The sequence below is a fragment of the Mastigoproctus giganteus genome, chromosome 2, assembly GCF_048544385.1.
Source record: "Mastigoproctus giganteus isolate SK-2022 chromosome 2, ASM4854438v1, whole genome shotgun sequence".
NCBI classification, from domain to species: domain Eukaryota; kingdom Metazoa; phylum Arthropoda; class Arachnida; order Uropygi; family Thelyphonidae; genus Mastigoproctus; species Mastigoproctus giganteus.
The window spans coordinates 211,792,416-211,819,674 of NC_143576.1; the positions used below are offsets into that span (position 1 = coordinate 211,792,416).

The following is a 27,259-nucleotide window of genomic DNA, read 5'->3' on the forward strand; positions in this document are numbered from 1 at the left end:
GTGCAAATTGCAACACTTGAAAACTAGACAACTATGAGGCAACCCTCGATTGGAGTGTTTAAGGCTTTAAATAGCTTGAGCAATGTAAATACTGATGGCATCTTTACTCTTTCTCATATATCATACATAAGAGGATATAAATTGAAAAAAGGATGGTCGTAGGATAGATGTGTGAAAATTTGCCTTTCAACCAGAGAATCATTGATTTTTGGAACATACTTCCATATGTTGTTCTGGAAGCGGGTAGGAAGTAGTTTTATGGAAGGGTAAAGGGGGTGTACAGAAAAGATTTGTAATTTTCTCTTTTTTTGCATTGATATATAAATTTGTGTTTTTGCATCATTTTCCCTACTAATGATATTAAAAAACTCCAGGAACCTTCCTTACTTTTAAGTTAAAAAAAATGTTGCTTACCAGCTTCAATCTCAGTTTCACCTCACCATTCAATGTCTTCTGTATGTAAATATCCTGTTCAATTCAATCTGCAACTTCAGCTGAGATTTTTATGTCTTTCTGTACTCATTATGCAAGGGTCCGACCTGATTCTTTTCTTCTTATTATTATTAGCCATATGGTGCAAGGAAGCCTGAGGCTTATGTTGCACCAGCCAAAAAAAAATTTCCAAGTTACCCTCAGAAGAGAGAGAGAAGTATAAGGAAATCACCAAGAAAGAGAAGAATTATGATATCCAGCTCAGAACCCTGGGTGTGCTAAGCCCATACTCACCAGATGTGAACCCCTATTCACATTCATGAAAAACTTCCATTTTCTTTACCATTGGCCAACAATTTCCTTCTCATAATTAAGTTTTACAAGCCTGACATTTTCTGTAGTGCCTTTACAGATCAAGTCCTTGATTTTCATTTGATAAAAAAAATAATTCTTATATTTTACCAGAGTTCATGATTCTTTACATTGGTGTCTGAAAAGCATGGCAGTCATGGAGTGGCATTAGCATCAGTAGAGGCATATGATGCAAGAAAGCAAGCTTATACAGCAACAGCCAAGAAAAAAATTACCATTTCACACATCCATTTGCCCTAAAAGTTTGTCCAGTTCTTCCTTGAATTTATTTAAGCTATCAACTTCCACAACGACAGATGGAGTTTGTTTCAGCAGTCAACCACCACCCGCTGGCTAAAGGCAAATTTCCGAACATGTACCCTACAACTGTCCTTCCTCAGTTTGAATTTATGCCCCCTCAAGTGTATCTCAGCAAGAGGAAGAATCCCATCAGCATTGAGGCTGCTCAACCCATTCAAGACCTTGTATACCTCAATCAGATCACCTCTCCAGCTGCCTAGACTCCAGATGCTGAATTTGCAGAATTAGTCTTTCTTGGTAAGAACACCCTATCATTCAGCTCACCAACCTTGTTGCACTTCTCTGTACTCTTTCTGGAAACTCTACATCCTTCCTAAAATGAGGCCTCCAGACCTGTTTTGGCACATTATAGCCTTAGTTGCTAATGCGCCAATAAAACCCAACAACAAACAAACAAGCCTCCAGACCTGTACGCAGTACTCAAGGCGTGGCCTGACCATTGCCTTATAAAAGGGAATGCTCACCTCTTCCCTACTAGCAAAATCCTGTATATCATTGACAAGACTCCATGACCTTCACTGCTCAGAAAACTTCATATCTAAATGCACAATTATCCCCAAGTCTTTCATTCTCTACCATGCTGAGTGTAGTACCACACAGTTGATACGTTTTGCCGGGGTTACTTCTACCAATGAGCAGTACTTGGCATTTGTCAATATTAAACTTCAATTGCCACTTCTCAGCCCACCTGCCAAACTTTTCTAGATCCTGTTGCAGTACCATACTGTCAATTACCCCCAGATCTTTTTCATTCTGTATCACACAGTTGATACGTTTTGCCGGGGTTACTTTTACCAATATGCAGTACTTAGCATTTGTCAATTTTAAACTTCAGTTGCCACTTCTCAGCCCATCTGCCAACTTTCTAGATCCTGCTGCAGTAGCATACTGTAATTAACAGTCCTGCCGACTTGTATCATCTGCAAACTTGACATTTAGCCTGATATAATGTCAAAACTTATAAACTTATTAAAACAACAAGCCCAACACCGAACCCTGGGGAACTGCAGTAATAACATTATTCCATGAAGGGCAGTGTCCATTAATTACCACTCTGTTTTCTCCCACTGAACCACCCTTTTATCCATTTTAGCAACTTTCCATTAATGCCATACTGCTCCAATTTGCACAGTAGTCTTCCATGTGTAACAGTATCAAGAGCTTTCCTGCAATCCAAGTATATATCAAAATTATTTTTTGCAACCAGTGCCCTTGTAACCACATCATAGTATCCAATCAGTTTGGTCAGACAAGAAGAGACCTTAACAAACCTATGCTGTGTCTGAATTATTACTCCAGTCTTGTCTAGATGATCCTACAATGCTTCTTTAACCAGTGACTCATTATTTTCTCTGGAACAGAAGTTAAACTAACAGGTCTGTAATTTTTCGTGTCACCCTTTGATCCCCTTTGTGATTTTTGCACATCTCTAGTCTGTGGAAACCTCCTCTGAGTCCAAGAACTCCCTCATAATTATGGCCAAGGGTTTGCTTACTTCCTTTGCCACCTCATTTAATATAATTGGATAGATCCCAGGTGCCTTTCTTAAATTTAACTTCAACAATTTCTCCTCCACTTTGCTCTCAGTTATTACAAAATCATTACTCTCCCCATTAGAGTTTAATAAGCTGTCCTCCACTTCTCTACAGAATTCCTCGTGTGAATGTAGATGCAAATTACTTGTTCAATTTGTCAGCTATCTGAGCAGAATCAGTAATAGTCGAACCATCCATATCAAGTGGACCAACCTGATTCATCCCCTTCCTTCTAGATGTCAAATAAGTAAAGAAATCTTTGCTGATTTTCTTTGATTCCTTTTCCAAAGATTTCTCGTAAAGTGCCTTTTCTTGCCTAACCACCTTTTTGACGATTACAGACTAGCTTATATCTACCATAGGCTTCTGTGTTGCCTGATAATTTATATGTATCCCATGCATTTTTCTTCTCTGCCATGAGTCTCATTAGTTCATCTGACTTCCATTTAGGCTTGAACAGTATTTCTTAGTTGGTATGAAAACTCTAGTAGCTTCCAAGATTAAATCCTTGAATGCTTCCCATTTAGAATTTGCTGTTGGTAACATCATCAGTTGGTCCCACTGTATAGAATTTAAAAACTGAGACCGCTGCAGTCACCTTAACAAAAGCAAAAACACTTCCCTTTACCCTTGATAGTAGTTACGTTTTTAAGTAAATCCTACATCAGTACGCTGTGATCACTGCCACTTAGTGGTTCCTTTATCTGCAAATTCTTATGCACGAATAATCACTGCTGATAATCAGATCAAGAATATAACTCCTCTGGTTGCCTCTTGAACATGCTGCTGTAGAAAACTCATCCAATAAATCCACAAAAGTCTTGCTAGTGTGCCAGTGACCAACCTGTGAGTTCCAGTCAATATCTGGGAAGTTAAAATCCCCCATTATAAGACATTCTGATTTACTGGCCCACTCTATTTTTCTGTGCAATTGTTTGATGTACTCATGAGATGCATTAGGCCTATAATACACTCCTACTCTCTTTTTCTGTTTCACAGAGCTTGTGTCACACCAAACTGACTCAGCATTGCATTGTCCGTCTATATCAACTGGATGCACTTCCTTAGATTTTATGTTTCTTAACAGCATAACCCCTTCTCTCTTTCTGTACACATTATACTTCCCATATTTCAATTCTGCACTCCTTATATCTGTCACACTGTCTCTGATATCCCAACAATACTGCCTTTGATGTCCTGACCAGCAGTTCATATTTATTTACTATACTAGCATTTGTGTACATGCACCTGTTCTTACTTTCAGTTACCCTAACACAGCCCATGTATTTACTTGTTCCCTGATGACTCCTACTAGTCTGAAATCCGCAGCACCTTGCTTTCCAGGCTGCTGCTCAATCTAATCAAAGCAGTGCAAGGATCACTTTCACCTCTGCCTGTGGCTACTGTTAATCTTTTAGTCTGTGAATCCCTCCCCCCAAGCTAGCAGTTTTCTAACCCATCTAACAGTGCCTCGATACCATCAGCAAATACTCTTGCACCTTTTCTATTTAAGTGTATCCCATCCCTGTAAAAGCAGTCTCTCCTGTTAACAAGCACAGTCTATGTTGAAAAAAATTCTATACCATAAGCCTTGCACAATCTCTCCAGTGCCAAATTGATCAACAAGGCTCTCATCATGTATTCATGGAAGAAGATTTGCTCAGGTGTTTAGAGAGGTTGGTTCAAACCTCATTGAAGACTGGATTTGATTTCGATTTTATTGGCGCATTAGCAACCAAGGCTATAATGCGCAAATCCAGGTCATATATAAAAAGTTAAACATTCAGTGACCTAATTAGTTAGGCCACCATGTCGAGATATAACAGGTATAAAAGTAAAAAATATAACAAAGAAATAACAATACAATTTCAATTTTAAATACGAGTAAAAACATTTACTGATTTTAAAAAGCTAAAAACAGCAGACACATGGTCATTGTCGGATAAAATCTGACTGAGTGTATAAGGCTCAGCCAGATGACTAAAAGCAGTAAAATAAAAATCACGTTCATGTCTAAAACATGGGCACTCGGTTAAAATGTGACGTATACTTAAATAGGTGGCAGTTCTCACACATAGGAGAGTCATCTGCCCTCAGCAGAAATGCATGTGTAAGATGACTGTCCTATGCGGAGGCGAGCTAAAACAACTTCCCCTCTGCGATTCCTACGCAGACTAGACTGCCAATGTCAGATTACAGGCTTTATCTGATAGAGCTTGTTTGTGACTTGCTCATGCCAAGATTGTTGCCATTGAGACAGTAATTTAGCATGTATTAGCTGCCTGTAGTCTGTATAGGGGAATCATCATCATCATCAGCCATTTTCAATCCACTGCAGGATGAAGGCCTCTCCAGCAACTTTCCAGTTCTGTTTTGAGCACTGGCCATCCATTTACTACTCAAAAACTCATGAATTTCATCTATCCATCTCCGCCTTTGTCTTCCAGGTTTTCTTCTAGCTCCTCTTGGGTACCATTCTGTTATTTTCTTAGTCCATCTGTCATCATGTCTTCGAGCTATGTGTCCTGCCCAAGACCATTTTAGTTCTTTAGTTTTGATAAGAATGTCCTTTACTTGAGTTAGCTGCCTAATCCATGTGTTTCTCTTCTTATCTAACAGTCTGATTCCCAATATAATTCGTTCCATTCTTCGCTGTGTAGTTCTTAGCTTCTCTTCCATTCTTTTGGTGAGTGCCCAAGTTTCACTTCCATAAGTCATGGTGGGGAGTATACATTGGTTCATTATTTTACGTTTCAGACAAACTGGGATATTGCTCTTCAGTATGTGACTATATTTCCTGAATGCTATCCATCCAAAATTTATTCTTCTCTTGACTTCCAGCCATTTATCATTATTACAGCTAATAACTTGTCCCAGATAAGTATATGACTCCACCTTTTCAATTACTGCTCCTTCAATCATTATTTCCCTTTCCGTGGCATACTTGTTCATCATTACTTTTGTTTTAGCCATATTCATCTTTAGTCCAAAATCCTTACTAACTGTGCATAACTGATTAAGATTTCCCTCTAATTCTTTGGGATCTTGGCTTATGACCACAATGTCATCTGCAAATCGTAAATGGTTTAGGTACTCTCCGTTCACATTGACTCCTTTCTGCGACCAGTCTAATCTTCTGAAAGCTTCCTCAAGGGCAGCAGTAAACAGCTTCGGAGATATTGTGTCTCCTTGTTGAATTCCTTTCTCGATTTTAAATTTGCTACTGTCTTTGTCTAGTCTAATAAAGGATGTAGCACTCTCATATATTTTCTTCAAAATCATAATATATGGAGTATCTATGCCTTGTCTTTCCAGTGCCCGAAACATTGCCTTATGCTGTATGGAGTCAAATGCCTTTTCATAATCCACAAATGCCAGGCATAATGGTGTTTTATATTCATTTGCTTTCTCCATTAGCTGTGATATTACGTGAAGGTGATCCATAGTTGAGAATCCTGTCCTAAAGCCAGCTTGCTCTTTCGGTTGATTCTCATCAAGTATTCTTTCTAATCTGTTAGTAATGACCCTTGTGAACAACTTGTAGATATGGGATAACAAGCTAATTGGTCTATAATTTCCAATTTCTGATTTATCTCCTTTCTTATGCAGCAAAACTATGATTGCATTATTCCACACTGCTTAGGCATCACACCTTTTCTAATGCACTTTGTGAAGAGCCTTGCCAGTTTTTGTGTTATGTCTCTTCCTCCCAATTTTAACAACTCTACAGTAACTTCATCTTCCCCCGGGGCTTTCAGATTCTTCATTTTCTTCAATGCATGTTCTACCTCATCAGGAAGAATATCGGGTATGTCGTATGTGTTGCTACTTTGCAATCCATCTTCCCCACTGCTGGTATCATTCCCTCGCTCCTTGTATAATTCTCTATAGTAGTCTTCTGCTATTTGAATTATGCCTTCTCTGCTGTTTATAAGTACACCATCGCTATTCTTCAGTTTCAGTATCATTTGTCTTTCTGTATTACTGCTCATGGCTGCTGATTTAAATCCTTTGTTTTCCCTTAATGCTTGTTCTACTTTTCTTGAGTTAAATCTTCTTATGTCCTCTCTGAGTCTCTTTCTAATGGCTTTGCATAACTCAGTATACTCAATTTTCTCCCTGTCAGTGTTTTTCTTGCTCTTCATTTGTCGTCTTTGGTTCATCATGACAAGTGTTTCTTGACTAATTTTTTCTTCTTTGGATTTCTGTTTCCCTATAGGTTTCTTGGGCTTTATCACTTTCAGAAAGTTGTAATATTCCTCGTCGATATCTTGGTCCTGAGCAGTCTGCAGAAGCTCAAACTTGTTCTTAAGTTCCAGTACATACTGCTTTTTCTCCTCCTCTGCTATTTCAAAGACCTTTGTATTATTTACTCGAGTCAGTTTTTTCCTTTCCTTTCCTACATCTATATCAAGTGTACATCTTACCATTCTGTGATCACTTCCAACATTTACCTTATTCAGGACGGTAACATCATTCAATATATCTTCTGTTAGTGAGGATGAAGTCGATTTCATTAGTTGTTAATCCATTTTGACTCTTCCATGTCCACTTTCTGTTCACCCTTTTCTTGAAAAAAGTGTTCATTACTGACATTCCTTGAGATTCTGCAAATTCCACAAGTCTTTCACCTCTTTTATTTCTTTCACCAATTCCAAAATTTCCTATAGTTCCTCTTTCTGCACTGTTTTGCCTTTTTCCAACCTTAGCATTGAAGTCCCCCATAATAATAGTGTAGTGGGTTTTCTGCTCATCTAGAAGACTCTCAATTTCAGTGTACATTTCTTCAACCTCTTCATCATCATGGCTCGATGTTGGTGCATAAATCATTATAATAACAGGCAATAAGTGTGGGGTTCTGGTGACCTGGCCACAGCATCTGCCAGTTCATTTCCCACGATTCCAATGTGGCTTGGAATCCAGCAGAAACGAATGTCGAAAGAACACTCAGAGAGTAGCGTCTGCTGAATCCGGGTCACAAATGGATGTGGATTATACCTCATACCCGATAAAGCCTGCAGTGTGCTTAGAGAGTCAGTGTACACCATACACCTTTGATACCTGTGGGTTTTAATGTGGTCCAAGGCTAACTCTAGCATACAACTCAGCTGTATATATGCTGCATTCTTGGAGAATCTCCAGATATAGAATGACCTGGAAAGATAGCAGCAGATCCAACAGACAACTCCGACTTCGAGCCATCAGTGAAGATAGGCATGAAGTCGGAATATTCGGCCCGGTGGGCAGCGTAGAGTTGGTGGTAGACAGAAGATGGAGTTATTGACTTACCCCAATTTTTAAGGGAGAAGTCGCATGATGGTAAGCGAGCATGCCAGGGTGGAAGTGGTTGCCTTGGTGACTGGGCAACATTGTCTACCATGGTGTCGAGCTCTCTGAGCAGCTCTTGGACATGTATACCAAAAGGCCGGTTGGCAGTCTGACGAGTGTTATATAGGTTTTCCCATCGTGGCTTGAAAACGGATGTCCATGTAGGATTGTCTGGCAGGGATATTATTTTAAAGAATTGCTTTTGTCGAAATGACAGTGGTGGTTCAGTTGTTTCAACATATAAACTGGAGAGGGGATGTTCTAAATGCTCCAGTAGTAATACGGATGGCTTGGTGGTGAACTGGGTTCAGCCATCTAAGTACGCTGTTTCTAGCCGATGCGTACACTTGGGACCCATAGTCTAGTTTAGAACGGACAAGCGCACGATAGAGGCTGAGTAAAGTGGAGCGGTCTGCTCCTCATTTATTGGAGGAAATAGAGCGTAGAAGATTCAACCCTCGTGCACTTTGTCCGCAGTTGACGAATATAAGGTAAAAATGTCAACTTGTCGAAAATGAGTGCCAAGAATTTTGTCTCGGGTGCTACTGGAATGATGTCCGAGTTTAAGTTCTGGTTCAGGGTGAAGGTTCCCTTTGTGACAAAAGTGTACACAGACAGTTTTCTGTACCGAGAACCTAAAACCATTAGTCACTTCCCAAGAGTTGACGTGGTCTATGGCATGCTGCAATTGTCTTTCAATGACCCTCATATTGCATGACTGCAAAAAGATGCTAAAGTAATCTACAAAGAGGGCACTGTTTACGGTTGGAGGAAGTTGTTCAGTTATAGAGTTAACTTTGAGAGCAAAAAGCGTGACGCTTAAAACTGATCCTTGTGGAACTCCCTCTTGGCAGAATGGCCAGGAGAAGGTGGATCCTACACAAACTTGGAAAGACCGGTCTGTAAGGAAGTTTTTAATAAAGAGGGCAATGTGTCCCCTGAGACCAAAGTTATATGTCTTTTAAAATTCCATATCTCCAAGCTGTGTCGTACGCTTTTTCCATATCAAATAAAACCGACACCTGGTGCTCACGTTTCAGGGTACGAAGTGTACATTTTAATAACAGAATTTGGTACTAGATCTGGGCCAGTGGTATCTGAGAGAAGAGACAATTACTGACAAAGCATCACGTGTAAATGTTTCCAAGCGGATTTAATGGTCAAGTGTTGACGTGTTCCTTCGGAAGCTACACTATCCTGGAAAGGAGGTCGTTAGCTCCTAAATACCACAAAAGACGAACATTGATCATCCTTTCCAGGATCTTGCACAAGCAGCTTGTCAGAGCAATAGGATGGTAAATTTTTGGTATTTTTGGATCCTTTCCTGGTTTTGGAAAGGGAAGGACGGTTGCCATATGCCATGAGTCCGGAGATGTCTCTTCAGTGTAGATTCTATTATAGAGACGGAGCAAACGATCCATGGATTCTGATGAAAGGTGTTTAAACATCTCATAATGGATGTTTGGCCCAACGGCACTCGCCTTGGACAGTGAGAGTGCTGCTTTCAGCTCCCACTATTTAAAGGGCTGATTGTATTCCTCACAGTTTTTAGAGGACAGCTTCAGGTGATGTTTTTCTGACTTTGTTTGATCGCAAGGAACTCTGTGGGGGGGGGGGGTATGATGTTTCTGAAGACACTTTAGCGAATGTCCCCCCGAGAGTATTTGCAATTGCAGTTAGATCTGCAATTGTACATCTATTATGTTCCTGGATCGATGAAGGGTGTGAGGTGTATTTGCCCTTCATTTTCCGAACTTTGTCCCAGATGGCTTTGGGATTGGCAGCCCGTGTAAGGGAAGATGAAAATTTGATCCAAGATTCCTTTTGGCTCTGACGTCTAATGTACCGTGCTTTGGCACGTGTACGTTTTAAGGCTATTAAATTATCTGTGGTGAGGTAACGACGAAATATTCCCCATGCTTTGTTTTGAGCTTTCCTGGCTGCTGTGCATTCTCCATTCCACCATGGTTTTGGAAAACGTGGAAAGCAGGACGATGTCCTTGAAATTGCAACTGCTGCTGCCTGGCCTATACTTTCTGTGATGTGTTTTACTGATTCATTAATTGGCTCCTGGCCGGCTATATTGGTATTGAACATTGCCAGATGACGAAAGGCATTCCAGTCGGCGTGATCTATCTTCCAACGTGGTATCCTCGACTGGTGACGTTTCCCATTTGAAATGGTGGATAATACGGGGAAGTGATCACTAACATAAAGGTTTTCTTCAACCTCCCATGTACTCAGAGGCAGAAGGGAAGGGGAGTAGATGGAAAGATCAATGGCAGTAAATGTACAGGTGTGTGGAAAAAGGTGTTAGATCCTACATGAAGGGCCAGATCATTGTTTTCAAGCAATCGCTCGATAATCCGACCTCTTCTATTGATGTCAGAACTACCCCACTGCGGCTTATGCCCACTGAAATCCCCTAATAATAGAAAAGGGGTGGCAGTTGCTTAATGAGATCAAGGTCTGCCTGGGCGATGTCGTTCCCAGATAACAAATAAATGGAGCAAACAGTTAAAAAGAACCCTACTGTAAGACGAACTGCTACAGCCTCTAGATTAGTGGCAAGAAGCACAGCTTGAAAGGGGTTGTGGTCACCCACAAGGATAGCGACTCCTCCGTGAGCAGGTCCATCCCCATCTCTGTCTCTGTGAATAACAGCAGTTACGTAAGTAAGGGTCCTCATTTGCCTTTAAATACGTCTCCTGTAAGCAAAAGCAAGTTGGTTCATGCTTACTCAGGAGAGCCTCCATTTCCAAGAAATCCACGGCAATTCCATTGGAGAAATTTAAATGTACCCATTATTTTGATTTATTGGGTCCGTCTGGTGGCTTACGAAGGGCTGAGGGCTTCATTTTCTCAGTCCTGGGTTTATCACTCTTTGGAAAGACTGGACGTTGGCCTGTATCCATTTCTTCTTCTTTCGCAAAGAGTTCCAGGACAGACATCCTGTACCTCCTTATCCTTGACATCCATTGTCTCTTGGATTGTAGATACCTGTTCCCCTTTCTTCGGAGTTTCTTTAGCACTCTGTTTTGGAAGTTGTGGAGCACTAGGAGATACAGATATAGCAGTGGCGGCTGACTGTGATTTTTGGGTGGGCTTTTGGGAACTTAATAAATAGCGTGCAATGGGGGTAAATGACTCCCTTGGTGGAATACTCATATCAGTCTGAGTACCAATGGTACTTTTCCCAGAAGCTTTCTGGGCGTATGAGAGCTTGGCGCTTTTTATAGGTTGGATGCGTCTTCTGGCCTCCTGATAGGAGATGTTTAGCTCTGTTTTTAGTTTTTGAATTTCCTTCTCATCTTTCCACCGTTGGCATGCTCGAGAGTATGCAGGGTGTTCTCCTTGGCAGTTAGTACAACTTGGCTTAGAAGCTAAACATTCCTTGCTCTCGTGGTCTTAAGCGCCACAGCGAGCACAGACAGGGGTGCCACGACAAGCTGTTTGAGAGTGGCCATACTTTTGGCATTTAAAACACCTCAGTGGGTTAGGGATATAAATCCTCACTGGGCAGTTTAAATAGCCTGCTTTTATGGAACTTGGAGGCCGTGGAGTGTTGAACGTTACGATGAGAACTTGGGTAGGGATGAGATTCCCATCCTTTCGCATCGATATTCTTTTGACAGCCGTCACTCCTTGGTCTTTAAGTTCAGAGCAGATCTCTTCTTCAGAAACAAGAAGAAGATCCCACTCTGATATGACACCGCATGAGAAATTCAAGGTTTTATGGGGAGTAACGATGGGTAATCCCCCTAACGATGTGGCTTTCAGTAGTTGCTGTGCATGTTTTTGGCTTGCAGCCTCAACTAAAATGTCTCCAGAACATGGCCTTTTGACAGATTTTGGAGATCCCGTCAACCCTTCTAATCCTTTCTGGATGAAAAAGGGTGCCATTTTCCAGAGTGCCTGCTCTCTAGTGGAATGGAGAATGAGGAAAAACGGTGTCACAGATGGTGGTCTCTCCTCAGTTCTGGGCCTTTTTGAGCTGCAGTTATCGGTATCTTCTGATCGGTTAGGTAGGGGCCTTGTTGGGGCCCCAGAAGAAATAGAATTTAAATTACTCATGTGACTAAGAAAGAAATTTCAGATGTCCTAAGTACCTCACCCACCACGGAGCCCTACGAGGGGACGCCAAGTTCGCTTAGGAGCACCATACCCACGTATCCAATAAGCCTTGATCCCGTCCCAGGACTAAAGGGAGGGAGACATTGGAACGCAGTTGACCCAAGCAGTAAGAACGACCTGTCGATGTGGTGTATCAAGGCTGGGCCCCTCAACCACCAGGATCCCCTTTCCGAGTTTGCACGGGTTGCGGCGCACGTCTGCACACGCCGGATTCCAAAGATGTAACCCTGGAACCAAGGTATGGGTGTTAGATCCCAGTGAAGCTAATCTGGAAGCCCAGCAGCATCACTGGGAGGTCCCCTCACCACGTACAGGTGCCCACGTCGCGGAGTTGAAGACTGGAGAATTCTTAAAGGTATCTCCAGTCTGGTGGATAGTTAACTAATCTCAGGCAGAGGGAACGGTTTTTCTCAAGAGTATTGCTGGGTTCATAAATGAAACATTAACCTTGTGAACACACTTATATGAGACATACTGCACAAGAAATCATTCAACTGGTGCATTTTGGCAAAGCTAGTAGACTGCTAAAAATTCTCCAAATAACTATAACTTAGTAAGTCTAACTTAATTCAGGACGCGTATAGCCAAGGCAACCGCATTTTTAAGGAGAATGGTTATTTTTATGTACTGATAGTTCATTTATTAATATTCTTTTTTAAAATAAAACAAATAGTGCAAGCTTTCAGAACATAGTGCATGTGATTTGTACCATTTTTTAAATAGAATAAAGGTTCGAATAAGTGTTTCAAACATTATTTAAAATTTTCTCTACGTGTTTCTCCTGGTATCAATAGTGATCATGTATGCCCATTTTATTTTCCACAGGCAAATTTATCAACGCGCTACTAACTTATATGATTATTTAAAAAAAAAAAATTGATTTTCAAAAACTTCAAATGTACATCCAGTGTCACTGATTCTAACGTCAAGCTATTATTACATAATTTGTTTCTTTAAAACTTTTAAAATGCGATCATTTTACGTATCAAGTATTTGGTGTAATGTGCTTAATTAATAAAGGAACTACATTGCATACCGTATAGTCAATATTAACACACAATTCAGTTATTTAAAATTAACTCCATGCATTATTTATTGATTGTTATTTTATCTCTTCCCCACAGAAATAGTGCCAACTTTGGTCGAACATGCTGGGTGTGCCAAAATCAACAAAAATATTTACTGGAACACGATTTGTATTCCAACGAATAACAGTCGTCATGCAAATGAAAATACTTGTTATAGTTTCATTTTGTCAGGATAATTAACAATTAACGTTCTTTTGCTGTTTTTTTTTTTTTTTCCTTATTAAATTATAAGATCTAACAAAGTTTTGGTATGCGTACCAAACTGTCTTATTTTCCATATTTAGATTGTTATTCAACTGTTATTCACATTCATTTAAAATGGATTGTCACTCGGTCTTTTTGCCAAGGATTTGGAGCAATGTTATTTCTGTTACATAATTGATAAGTTGTACCACGAATAGAGACATACGTTTCAAGGATAATTTGTATTAAAGGCTTAATTAGGTCAGGGTTAACACGATGGCACAAGTAATCAAAAAGGGCGAGCTTTCAAGGACAACTTGAGAGCATTCTTTCTTTAAGAAAAGTTATGAATTTATCTGTTGCAGTAGCAATATCAAAATTAGTAGGTAGGGACTAAATACATATTTTATGTAAAAAAAAAAAAAAAATTAGTTTATCTCAGTTGACTGCCTATCCAGTCAGAGCCGGCACTAGACACTAGACATGCAAATTTTCAAGACTACTATATGAATAAAAGGGGGAGAGGGGAAATAAATCATGCAGATACAGTTTATTTATTATGAATGGCGTCAAGGGGGAATTTTATACCCCTGAGCAGAAGCCCATATGGGTCAAGAGGAAGAGGGAATCAGCTTCCGTAGACCCAAGCTTCATGTAGGAAACCCAAACTTAGATGATTTAAGAGTTTTAAAATAAAGTCGTTCTAATGAGGTCTCTCGGAATTATAACAATTTGCATTCAGTTAATTTTTATTTAATTAATCGTTCAAGCCACATTGAACTAGGACAACGGTTTGCAGAATTCAGAACTGGATTAGCTTAATTCAAAAATGAGTTCAGTATGTCTTTGTTGGAGGGTTTTAAGCACATCAGCGACTAAGGCCATATTGCTCCATGTGTATATTGTCTGTAAATTGCGTGTGTTCTGAGGTTGATTTTCTGTTTCTCTCCCTCCCTCGATATGTGATGGTCTCCCGAAAATTATAACATAATTTGTATAAGTTAATTTTTATTTAATTAAACGTCCAAGCTACCTTATTATTATTATTAGCTACACATTGAAAGGAAGCCTGAGGCTTATGTTACACCAGCCGAAAAAAAAAAAAAAATTCCCGAGTTAGAGAGTCAAAAGTAGAAGGGAATCACCAAGAAAGAGAATAATGATGATTTCCAGCTCAGGACCCTGGGTGTGCCAAGCCCATACCAGATGTGAGTCCCTGGGGGCAATGGTTTGCAGAATTCAGAACTGGATTGGCTTAATTCAGAATGAGTTCAGTATGATGGGCCCATCAAGCTCTCAGCTGCCCACACCAATGCCAGAGCTTGCACTTGGTCATCGCGGAACACAGCGGCAACCCCCAAGGCAGAATGCGCTGGTCCCAAAGGAACTAGTAGTTGTTGGTGACTCTATTGTCAGGGAAACGGGAAACATGCTTTGTAAAAAGGATAGGTGGAATAGGACCAGGGTATGTCTGCCAGGGGCAAAAGTTGATGACGTTGTAGAGCGGATATCATCTTTTAAGGGCACAAAAGGTGATATAGTTGTACACGTTGGCACTAATGACATTAAGAGTAGGAGACCGGCGGAATTACTTGACAAGTACAGGTCACTGATGAAAAAAAGCCGTGAATTAGGGTTGAAATTGAAAGTGTCTGCAATTCTGCCCAGACACGATAGGAGGGAGTATATGATGAGAGCCCTGTCAATCAATTCGGCCCTGGAAAGATTGTGCAGGGCTCAAGGGGTAGAATTTTTTTCAGCCTGGTCTGTACTTGTTAACAGGAGAGACTGCTTCTACAGGGATGGGATACACTTAAATAGAAAGGGTGCAAGAATGTTTGCTGATGCTGTCGAGACAATGTTAGGTGGGTCGGAAAACTGCTAGATTGGGGGGATACAAGGACTAATAGATTAACAGTAGCCACTGGCAGAGGTGAAAGTGATTCTTGCACTGCTTCTATTGGAATGAGCCGCAGCCTGGAAAATAAGATGCAGGATATTTCAGAGACTGCTGGGAATCATTGGGGTACAAGTAAACACATGGGTTGTGTTAGGGTAGCTAAGAAAAAGAACAGGTGCATGTATACTTGTGTGTACACCAATGCTAGGAGTTTAGTAAATAAATTTGATGAATTTGAGGTATTGCTCAAAACATCAAAGGCAGATATTGTGGGGATTTCAGAGACGTGGTGTCACACAGATATAAGAAATGCAGAACTGGAATTTGGGGAGTACAATGTCTACAGAAAGGATAGACAGGATAGGAAGGGAGGAGGGGTTATGCTATTAGTTAAAAAACACATAAAATCCAAGGAAGTGAAGCCAGTCGACATCGCTGGACAGTGCAGTGTCGAGTCAGTTTGGTGTGACATAAGCATTGGGCGATCAAAATTGAGAGTAGGAGTGTGCTATAGGCCTAATGACTCTGATGAGTATAATAAGAAACTGTTCGGAGAAATAGAGTGGGCCAGTAAATCAGAGAGTCTTATAATGGGGGATTTTAATTTCCCAGATATTGACTGGAATTTGGGGGCTGGTCACTCACACAGAAGCAAGGCTTTTGTGGATTTATTGGATGATTGTTTTCTACATCAGCATGTTCGGGAGGCAACTAGAGGGAGTAATACTCTTGATTTGATTATCAGTAGTGATTCTTCATGCATTAAGAATCTGCAGATAAATGAACCACTTGGTGGCAGTGATCACAGTGTGCTGAAGTGGGAGTTACTCAAAGAAGTAACTACCATTAGGGGTAAAGGGAAGGATTATTGCTTTCGTAAAGGCGACTACAATGGACTGAGACAGTATTTAAATTCTATACAGTGGGATCAACTGATGATATTGCCAACAGCAAATTCAAAATGGGAAGCATTCAAAGAACTTATCGTGGAAGCTACTAGGCTTTACATACCAACTAAGAAATATTGTTCAAGGTTTAGGCCTAAATGGTTGTCAGATGAACTAATGAGGCATATGGCAGAGAAGAAAAATGCATGGGATACATACAAATTAACACGTGACACGGACGCCTATGATAGATACAAGTTGATCTGTAACCAAGTTACAAAGGAGGTTAGGCAGGCGAAGGCAGATTACGAGAGATCCTTGGCAAGGGATGCGAAGAAAAACAGCAAAGAGTTCTTTACTTATGTAAACTCTAGAAGGAAGGGGATGAATCAGATTGGTCCACTTGAGATGGATGGGTCAACTGTTGATGACCCTGCTCGGGTAGCTAACAAACTAAATGAATATTTTGCATCGACATTCACACATGAGGAGTTATTCAGCGAGGGGAATGCCAGAGGTGTATTCAACTCTAGCAGTAAGCTAGAGAATCTTGTAATAACTGAGAGCAAAGTGGAGGAGAAATTGTTGAAGATAAACACAAGAAAGGCACCTGGGGTGGATGGGATCTATCCAGTTATATTAAAGGAGGCAGCAAAGGAGGTAAGCAAACCCTTAGCCATAATTATGAGAGCTTCCTTGGACTCAGGGGAGGTACCCATTGACTGGAGATGTGCAAATGTGACCCCAATTCACAAAGGGGGATCAAAGGCTGACACAAGTAATTATAGACCTGTGAGTTTAACTTCTGTTCCCGGAAAATTAATGGAGGCACTGCTGAAAGAAGCACTGCAGGATCATCTAGACAAGACTTCAGTTATAGCTAGGACACAGCATGGTTTTGTTAAGGGGAAGTCTTGCCTGACCAATTTGATTGGATACTATGATGCAGTCACAAAAGAACTGGATGCAGGGAATAACTTTGATATTATATACTTGGATCTTAGAAAGGCTTTTGATACTGTTGCACATGGAAGACTGCTGCACAAATTGGAGCAGTGTGGCATTGGAGGCAAGTTGCTGCTATGGATAAAGGGGTGGTTGAGGGGGAGAAGACAGAGAGTGGTAATCAATGGACACTGCTCATCGTGGACTAATGTTATTAGTGGAGTCCCTCAGGGTTCAGTATTGGGGCCTTTATTGTTTTCTGTATTTATAAATGATATTGATGATGGTATATCAGGCTTAATGTCCAAGTTTGCAGACGATACGAAGGTTGGCAGGGTTGTCAAGGACACTACTGACACTATGCTGCTGCAACAGGATTTGGAAAGGTTGAGCAGATGGGCTTCGAGGTGGCAAATGAAGTTTAACATTGACAAATGTAAAGTACTACATATGGGAAACAGCAACCCCAGAGCAGCGTATCAACTCTGTGGTACTACACTGACAGTGGTAGAGAATGAAAGGGACCTGGGGGTGGTGGTGCAGGCAGATATGAAGTTCTCTGAGCAGTGCAGACGAGCTGCAAGAGTAGCTCATGGTGTATTGTCAATGATATATAGGAATTTTTCTAGCAGGGATAAGGAGGTGATTATTCCCTTGTATAAGGCAATGGTCAGGCCACACCTAGAGTACTGTATACAGGCCTGGAGGCCTCATTTCAGGAAGGATGTAGAGCTGCTGGAAAGAGTACAGAGAAGGGCAACTAGATTGGTGAATGGGACAAAGGGGTTCTCTTACGAAGAAAGGCTTGAGTTTTGCAAATTACAGTGTCTGGAAACTAGGCACCAGCGGGGTGATCTGATAGAGGTGTACAAAGCCTTGAATGGTTTGAGCATGCTCAATGCTGATGGGATTCTTCCTCTAGCTCAGAAAAATCACCTGAGAGGGCATAAATTCAAATTGAGGAAAGACAGATGTAGGATAGATGTGCGGAAATTTGCCTTTAGCCAGCGGGTGGTTGGTGGGTGGAACAGACTTCCATCCCTTGTCGTGGAAGTTGATAGCCTAAATAAGTTTAAGGCTCAGCTGGACAGGTATTTCGAACGAACAGAGGGGTGAAGTGGAAGTGGTTATTTTTATTTATTTATGTTACTTTTTTTTTTTTTTTTTTTTTTTTTTTTTGGCTGATGCTGCATAAGCTTGCTTTCTTGCATCAAATGCCTCTACTAATGCTAATGCTATTATTATTATTATGTGTTTGTTGGAGAGTTTTAAGCGCATCAGCGACTAAGGCCATATTGCTCCGTGTGTATATTGTCTGTAAATTGTGTGTGTGTGTGTGCTGAGGTTGATTTTCTGGACTAATAAAAACCGAGTTTTCTGGAGGGAAAACCAAGCTACCTTCACATGAGACCGACTAACGCAGCCACGTTGTTAAAAAGGCTTATAAAATTTCCTCCTATCTTCTACTGCACTCGAACTCGGGTCTTTTCCACCCCGTGTGGGGAGGACAGCGATCCTACCAACTGTGCTGTGCTAAAACGGTAAATCGCAGAAATGTGGTTTATGCTTTTCAGCACTGATGGAAGAAGTCATATGGAAAAGACCGCACTAGTACTATCCTATTATATTGCGACAGTACATAATCCTGGAAGAGATATAAGGGTGCAGGGTATATCTAGTTTCCTAATCTACTGTAGGGCATCGTTATTGTCAACATATTTCAATATCGTAGATCAGGCATGCACAGTAATGTTTACCCCGATGAACAAGGTGTGTCTATCGTAAGCGCCAAAGAAACCAAGTCTAAGAGGCATCAGTGTATTCTACGGTCGAGCTACCTGTGTGCTGGACGAAAAAGACAATTTTATTGGAGGAAAAAGCATTTAAAATTCGTCTGGGATTGACTAACTTAGCATTAGAATTAGTAGAGGCATAAGAAGCATGAAAGCAAGCTTATGCAGCATCAGCCAAAAAAAAAAAAAAAAAAAAAAAAAACACTACCAATTCACCCCTCCGTTCGTTCGAAATACCTGTCCAGCTGAGCCTTAAATTTATTTAGGCTATCAATTTCCACTACCAATTTTCACAACAAGGGATGGAAGTCTGTTCCACCAACCAACTACATGCTGGCTAAAGGCAAATTTTCGCACATCTGTCCTACATCTGTCTTTCCTCAATTTGAATTTATGTCCTCTCAGGTGATTATTCTGAGCAAGAGGCCGAATCCCATTAGCACTGAGCATGCTCAAACCATTCAAGGCTTTATACACCTCTATCAGACCACCTCGCCGGTGCCTAGTCTCCAGACACTGTAATTTGCAAAACTTAAACCTTTCTTCGTAAGAGCAACCCTTTGTTCCATTCACTAATCTTGTTGCCCTTCTCTGTACTCGTTCCAGCAGCTCTCCATCTTTCTTGAAATGAGGCCTCCAGACCTGTATACAGTACTCAAAGAGTGGCCTGACCATTGCCTTATACAAGGAAATAATCACCTCCTTCTCTCTGCTAGAAAAATTCCTGTATATCATTGACAAGACACAATGAGCTACTCTTGCAGCCCGTCTGCACTGCTCAGAGAACTTCATATTTGCCAGCACAATTACCCCCAGGTCCTTTTCATTCTCTACCACTGTCAGTGTAGTACCACAGAGTTGATACGTTACTCTGGGGTTGCTGTTTCCCATATGTAGTACTTTACATTTGTCAATGTTAAACTTCATTTGCCACCTCTCAGCCCATCTGCTCAACCTATCCAGATCCTGTTGCAGCAGGATATCGTCAGTAGTGTCCTTAACAACCCTGCCAACCTTTGTATCGTCCGCACACTTGGACATTAAGCTTGATATACCATCATCAATATTATTTATAAATACAGAAAACAATAATGAACCCAACACTGAGCCCTGAGGGACTCCACTAATAACATTAGTCCACGATGAGCAGTGCCCATTGATTACCACTCTCTGTCTTCTCCCCCTCAACCACCCCTTTCTCCATAGCAGCAATTTGCCTCCAATGCCAACTGCTCCAATTTGTGAAGCAGTCTTCCATGTGCAACAGTATCAAAAGCCTTTCTAAGATCCAAATGTATAGTATCAAAGTTATTCCCTGCATCCAGTTCTTTTGTGACTGCATCATGGTTATCCAATCAAATTGGTCAGGCAAGACTCCCTTAACAAAACCATACTGTGTCCGAGCTATAAATGAAGTCTTGTCTAGATGATCTTGCAGTGCTTCTTTAACCAGTGCCTGCATTAAGTTTCCTGGAACAGAAGTTGAACTCACAGGTCTATATTTACTTGTGTCAGTCTTTATCCTCCTTTGTGAATTGGGGTCACATTTGCACATCTCCAGTCTATGGGTACTTCCCCTGAGTCCAAAGAAGCTCTCATAATTATGGCTAAGGGTTTGCTTACTTCTTTTGCTGCCTCCTTTAATATAACTGGATAGATCCCATCCACCCCAGGTGCCTTTCTTGTGTTTATCTTCAACAATTTCTCCTCCACTTTACTCTCAGTTATTACAAGATTCTCTAGCTTACTGCCAGAGTTGAATACACCTCTGGCATTCCCCTCGCTGAATAACTCCTCATGTGTGAATGTAGATGCAAAATATTCATTTAGTTTGTTAGCTACCTGAGCAGGATCATCAACAGTTGAACCATCGATATCAAGTGGACCAATCTGATTCATCCCCTTCCTTCTAGGGTTTACATAAATAAAGAACTCTTTGCTGTTTTTCTTTGCATCCTTTGCCAAAGATTTCTTGTAATCTGCCTTCGCCTGCCTAACCTCCTTTGTAACTTGGTTACAGATCAGCTGATGTCTATCATAGGCTTCTGTGTCCCATGTTAATTTAGTTAATTTATATGTATCCCATGCATTTTTCTTCTCTGTCATATGTCTTTAGTTCATGTGACATCCATTTAGGCGTAAACCTTGAACAATATTTCTTAGTTGGTATGTAAAGCCTAGTAGCTTCCAAGATAAGTTCTTTGAATGCTTCCCATTTTGAATTTGCTGTTGGTAACATCATCAGTTGGTCCCACTGTATAGAATTTAAATACTGTCTCAGACCATCGTAGTCGCCTTTACTAAAGCAAAAACCCTTCCCTTTTCCCCTTTTCCCCTGGCTTCACTTCCTTGGATTTTATGTATTTCTTAACTAATAGCATAACCCTCCTCCCTTCCTATCCTGTCTATCCTTTCTGTAGATGTAGTTACCTCTTTGAGTAAATCCCACTTCAGCACGCTGTGATCACTGCCACCTAGTGGTTCCTTTATTTGCAGATTCTTAATGCATGAAGAATCACTACTGATAATCAGATCAAGAGTATTACTCCCTCTAGTTACCTCCCAAACATGCTGATGTAGAAAACAATCACCCAATAAATCCACAAAAGCCTTGCTAGTTTGTGTGACCAACCCACAAATTCCAGTCAATATCTGGGAAATTAAAATCCTCCATTATAAGACTTTATGATTTACTGGCCCACTCTATTTCCCTGTACAGTTTCTTATTATACTCATCAGAGTCATTAGGCCTGTAGCACACTCCTACTCTCAATTTTGATCTCCCAATGCTTATGTCACACCAAACTGACTCGACACTGCCCTGTCCAGCGATGTCGGCTGGCTTCACTTCCTTGGATTTTATGTATTTCTTAACTAATAGCATAACCCTCCTCCCTTCCTATCCTGTCTATCCTTTCTGTAGACGTTGTACTCCCCAAATTCCAGTTCTGCATTCCTTATTTCTGTGTGACACCATGTCTCTGAAATCCCAACAATATCTACCTTTGATGTTTTGTGCAATACCTCAAATTCATCAAATGTATTTACCAAACTCCTAGCATTGGTGTACACGCAAGTACACATGCACCTGTTCCTATTCTTTTTTCGGAACATGCACCTGTTCCTAAACTTTTTTCACAGCATAGCTGTGAAAAAAGTCCAATGACGGAATTCGAACTCGGACAGTTTCCATTCCGTGTCAGTAAGATGGTGATTATTTCCACTGTTTTTTTTTTTTTGTTAGTTATTGGCGCATCGGCTTTTGTGGCCATAATACACCCCCCAAAGTTTCTGCATTTTACTCTGATCCAAGGCGGGATTCGAACCCGCGACCTTTGGTTTGCCTGGCAGGCACTTTACCTACCTGGCTAGCTCAGTCGGCCATTTCCACTGTGCTATCCGCGAGGTCATAAATAGGGGTATTTTCAAGATGGCAATGCAAGCATCTACCATGTAATATGTGCGAAGGAGTGATTTGAGAAACATATGCAGAGTCATATAATTAAAGACTTCAAGCATATGGCTCTGACCAGCTATATCCTCGAACCTCATTTCCATTGAGTATCTGTGGGATGACCTGAAAGTACACGTTTGTCAGTACAATGTTCTGTTCAATTCACTCAAGAAGATGAGGATATGAGTTACCCAAGGAAATCAATACAGTTTTGTTACATGAATAGCAGAAAGTCCCTCATGCTCATTATTTCACTTTTTCAAACTTGTTTGCCAATTCATATCGGAGTTGTGATTCAAGCCAAAGGGGCAGGGATGAGAACGCGATTAGCTCATCGACCCAATAACGTGTCTAGGCAGTATAAATTGTATATGCATATACAATAAGTACAGTTTTGTTTTATAAAATTAGTGTTTGGTACTGTATATTTTATTGTTAATCAGGGCAGGCATGACCTTTTGTGAGACTAAGGGCATAAAAATTCGCGAGGCCACAAGTTATAATGTAATGAGCTTTTCAAATAACTTATTCAGAATTATTTAGCATTAGCATTAGTAGAGACATACGATGCAAGAAAGCAAGCTTATGCAGCACAGCCAAAAAAAAAAAAAAAAAAAAAATCACACCATTCCCTCCAAATGCCTGTCCAGTTCCTCCTTAAATTTATTCAACCTATCAACTTCCACAACGACAGATGGAAGTTTGTTCCAGCAATTAATCACCCGCTAGCTGAAGGCAAATTTCCGCACATCTATTCTACATCTGTCTTTTCTTAATTTGAATCTGTGCCCCCTCAGGTTCTTAATCTGAGAAAGAGGAAGAATCCCATCAGCATTCAGCTTGCTCAACCCATTCAAGGCTTTATACGCCTCAATCAGATCACCTCGCAGGTGCCTACTCTCCAGGCGCTGCAATTTGCAGAACTTAAACCTTTTTTGGTAAGAGCACCCCTTTGTTCCCCTCACCAATCTTGTTGCCCTTCTTTGTACGTTCTAGCAACTACATCCTTCCTAAAATGAGGCCTCCATACGTGTACACAGTACTCTAGGTGTGGCCTGACCATTGCCTTGTATAACGGGATAATCACCTCCCTGTATCTGCTAGCAAAATTCCTATGTATCATTGATAAGACTCCATGACCTGCCCTGGCAGCCCCTCTGCACTGCTCAGCAAACTTCATGTTTGACTGCACAATTACCTCCAGGTCTTTTTCACTTTCCACTTTCTGAGTGTAGTACCACACAGTTGGTACGTTTCTTTTCGGTTATTTCTACCCATATATAGTACTTGGCATTTGTCAATGTTAAACTTCAGTTGCCACTTTTCAGCCCATTTGCCCAACTTATCTAGATCCAGATGGAGCAGCATACTGTCTTTACTTTCGTTAACAACCCTGCCAACCTTTGTATCATCTTCAAACTTGGACATTAAATCTGATATACCTTCATCAATATCATTGATAAATATACAAAACAACAATGAGCCCAGCACCGAACCCCGGGGTACTACACTAATAACATTTTTCCACGAAGAGCAGTGTCCATTGATTACCACTCTCTGTCGTCTCTCACTCAACCATCCCTTTATCCATTGTTGCAACTTATCCTTAATGCCATACTCTCCAATTTGTACAGCAGTCTTCCACGTCTAACAGTATCAAAAGCTTTCCTGAATTTCAAGTATATGATATCAAAATTATTTTTGGCATTCAGTTCCTTTGTGACCACATCATAGTATCCAATCAAATTGGTCAGACAAGACTTCCCTTTAACAAACCCATGCTGTGTCTTAACTATTACTGCAATCTTGTCTAGATGATTTTTTAATAATGTAATAATGTAAAATTTAATAATATACAAACAATAATTTTTGCGGTTGAGGAACTGCCCAGTTTGTCGCGTCTTTTTGCTGACTGAGTTTATTTATTTTTCAAATCTAAACTATTACAAGTCGTATCCTGCCTCCCTCTAGATGCAGGATTATTCAAAAAATCATCATATACCGGTAATCACTTTCACCTAGCACGTCATTGTATAATGATTTCTGGATTTATTGATGTAGGTTGATACATATGTGCAGCATATTTAACCCCAGGGGCTCACATCTGGTGAGTATGGGTTTGGCACACCCACGGTTCTTAGCTGGATATCATCGTCTCTCTCTCTCTCTCTCTCTCTCTCTCTCTCTCTTAGGATAACTGGCGCCTCTGTAGCCAGGTGGGCAGGAGCAGCAGTGGGTAAAGAAAAGCAATTTTGACTTGTTTTGCTGAGATCCCCAAAATTACAATATTTATAAAAGAATGCTATTGTTAGTCTTTCCAGTTGGGTGAATGAAGTCCTCTAATACAACAGCACAAGTGGTGAGAAAACCTGATTTTTTTGTTAGCAAACTCAATTAAAGTTGTATTATCTAACAAAGAATATCAGTGTGTGTGTGTGTGTGTGTGTGTGTGTGTGTGTGTGTGTGTGTGTGTGTGCGCACCAAAGCAACTGAGGCTATGAGGCATCAGTGTGTGTGTGTGTGTGTGTGTGTGTGTGCGCACCAAAGCAACTGAGGCTATGAGGCATCAGTGTGTGTGTGTGTGTGTGTGTGTGTGTGTGTGTGTGTGTGTGTGTGTGTGTGTGTGTGTGCGCGCGCACCAAAGCAACTGAGGCTATGAGGCATCAGTATAGTGTCTGTAAATTGCGTATGATCTATGGTCGATTTGCCTGTTTACTCGAGGGAAAACTCACTTTTCGGAAGATAAAACCATGCATCTGCGCCTGAGGCCGACTAATAAAATAATAATAAAATAGATAATAAAAATGAAATACAAATAAAATTATTATTATATTATATAGAGAAATAGGGGACACATCCTATCCTTCTGCAGCCAGGACGATTTGAACTATTTAGTAATTTTAGTTAATGCATTGGTCTTAATGTTGACTGCAGAACAAACTTTGTCTTCACAACGAGTTGCCCTGATATTGCATTTCTTTCGAACAACTGACATCACGAAAAGGTTAATCTGCCATTTATTTAAACGATGAGAGAATGGCTGAATAACAAATTAACCGTTTAGCGATAAAAAAAAAAAGATAATTTTTAAAATATTCAAGAGGATAATCTCTCTGCTAGTTTATACACAATTGTTTGAAACCAGTACAATACCAGGGCAACTCGTTATGAAGGCAAAGTTTGTTCTGCTGTTCCAAGCCATATTTGTCGTACCCTACTTAATCCACTCACGTTCACATTAATGAACTCATAGTAGTAGTAAGTGAATATATCATCGGTGATCGCTGGGACAGAGCTCGTTATATGATGTGCAAATATTGATCTCGAAAAACTAGTCTCAGGAACGTGATAATTTCTTTACAGTTCTTATGAATCACCTAAACAAGGATACATTATAAAAATTGGGGAGTTCTAGGGATTGGTAGTCAAATCTAATGACTTCTTGTAACCCTGTTTATTGGCCTTGGGACGTTTTCAAAAATATGTTTTCAAAGACTATGTTTTCAAAATTGTATTTCGGTCAGTATCTGTTCCAGATATTCCCTGCCCTCCCAGAGCTTTTCAACATCAATTCCTAAATTTCTATTTCATGAACTTCTAATTTTGTTAACCAACGTTTTTTTAAAGTCTACAGCTTCATTGAACCATCAGTTGGAAAAGTGGTCTGATGAGCTGTTGTTAGTGTTTCCAATCGTATGAAGTCCTCTAAAATAGTAAAAGGACTTCAAAGACATCAAGAGACTTCACATAATGTAAATCCGTCAACGGAAATTCGATCTGCCACCTTACAGAGCCGCATATTATGTAAATTATTCATCACTATAAAAATATGGGTTGTGACCACATCACACCACACCATACCTCACGATGGCAGGTCATCGTCGTTTATATTATTCTTTATATTATTCGACATCCATTCTTCATGTTTTTGATAGGAGTACTGTAACTGCGCAGAGGTACCGAGAACAAATTCTCGAACCCTATGTACGACTTTTAAAGAGTGCAGATGGCCCAGATTTTCTTTTCATGCAGGACAACACCACTGCACGTAGAGCTCAAGTAGTGGAGGAATATCTTGAAACTGAAGATATCCAACGACTGATGTGGTCAACTCGATCACCAGCTTAAATCCGATCGAACATGTGTCAGACGCCCTTGATCGATTGCACGCCGACAGCCAACTCCTCAGTCGCGTGATGAGCTAAGGTCTGCTCTGGTGGAATAATGGGATTTGTTGCCACAGAATCTTATAGACACCCTTATATCGAGCATGGTTCACTGCTGTCAGGCCTGTTTAGCCGTTGGAGGGAATTATATGCCATACTGATGTCCCGTGACCATATTGTCATCTTGTATCAACTTCTGTAATGTGACCTTTTTTGGTAATTCTTATACAACCCTTATAAATGTCAGAAGTTTATAGCTGTCTCCTCATTCCATCGTTATTCTGTGGTGCACCACCATACCAATTTTCTCCCGCTCCATCTCAGAGGCGGACTAGGTCAAAAATTCTTACCGGGGAAAACAAATAGAATATATTAGAGGTCAGAGTATATATGGAGATCCTTGGTGATTCCCTTCTACTTCTGACTCTCTCTCTCTCTCTCTCTCTCTCTCTCTCTCTCTCTCTCTCTCTCTCTCTCTCTCTCTCTCTCTCAGGGTAACTCAGAAATTTTTTTTTTTTTTTTTTTTGGCTGATGCAGCAAAAGCCTCAGGCTTCCTTGTACCATATAGCTAATGATGACGATGGCCAGTCCGCCTCTGGTTACACAACGTTTTCTACGTGTTCTGTCAATTTGTCGAGCAGTGTATGTTAAATGTATGCATGAAGTTTGATGGATACGTGTGGTACACAAAAATATCTGGAGAGGATTTTTCAGATATTTCAAGAATGAATATTTTCCCAGA

At 40.6% G+C, this 27,259-nt stretch overlaps 1 protein-coding gene across 1 annotated transcript in view; it reads left to right on the forward strand.

Annotated features, from left to right (window-relative positions):
* ast (single-strand DNA endonuclease protein asteroid) overlaps positions 1-27,259 on the forward strand; it is a 97,107-nt gene that overhangs the window by 25,197 nt on the left and 44,651 nt on the right. The window lies entirely within an intron of this gene.